Source organism: Carettochelys insculpta, chromosome 2, assembly GCF_033958435.1.
Source record: "Carettochelys insculpta isolate YL-2023 chromosome 2, ASM3395843v1, whole genome shotgun sequence".
NCBI classification, from domain to species: Eukaryota; Metazoa; Chordata; order Testudines; family Carettochelyidae; genus Carettochelys; species Carettochelys insculpta.
This window is the reverse complement of record NC_134138.1, coordinates 251265208-251266297: the sequence shown is the minus strand read 5'-3', so window position 1 is coordinate 251266297 and position 1090 is coordinate 251265208.

Genomic DNA, 1090 nt, shown 5'->3' with positions numbered 1-1090 from the left:
AATTTTGGTGCAAGTTGAGGGGAGACAGGAACCAGGCTGCAGCCTAGTTCCCAGCTCCCCTGGGCTTGCAGGAGCCAGGAAACTGACCATCATCCCAGCAGGCCTGGTCAGTTTCCTGGCTCCCAGAGTGGCAAAGAGCAGGGAACCAGGGGGCAGCCTTGTTTAATTTCCTGGCTCCAGCCTGTGGCAGTGAGCTGGAAACCAGGGGCAGCCTGGCTCCCAGCTTCCCTCTGCTCCTTAGAGCCAGGAAACTATCCAGGATTGCTACCCTGATCAGTTTCCTGGCTTGGCAAGCAGAGGGGAGGTGGGAGCCAGGCTGCTGCCTGGTTCCCAGCTCCCTGCCATTCTGGAGACTAGGAAACCACTCCTGTCAGGGGCGGCAGCCTGACTCACGGCTGCTGCTCCTGACATTTGCGGTGGCTGCCCCTGATGGGGCAGGAAACAGCTCCTGTCAGAGGCAGCAAGAGTCAGGCTGCTGCCCCGACAGGAGTGGTTTCCCCGCTACTGTCAGGGACTGCAGCCTGACTTGTGGCTGCCACCCCTTACAAGAGCGATTTCCTGCTCCTCTCGGGCAGCAGTCGCGTTAACCTGAGGCACATGCAACCTGATTGCACGTATCTCCAGGGTTTACTGTATTAAAAAGGGCATATGGAGAGATTTGTTGCATCGTTACCTAACTGGGCCACCACCTACACCTCTCTTCCCACCTTTCTTCTGCAAAAGAGTTCAGTGGTAGGATTGGGATCCACCACTTCTGTCAAAGAATCAGCATAGCTTCTAAATATACTTGGCTTAGTCCTCCATTCCACACTTCAGATCAATTGTCATCCTCTGCCTGGAAGATGGTGGAAGCTCTATTTTCCTCTCTCCAGCAGTGGTATCCCTGTAACAGTAGCAAGACCCAGTTCGTTCCTATGCTAATCTCATACCTGAAGAAACAAACAACTATTATCCTAGACCCTCTTCTTTGGGAGGGAAGGTGCATACCTTATGAAGAAGCAAGAGAGGTTGTGTGGACTAGGCTTCCCTTACTCATATCTCCCTTTTCTAGTTAATGCACATAGCTCTGACCTATACAGAGAGGCTATAG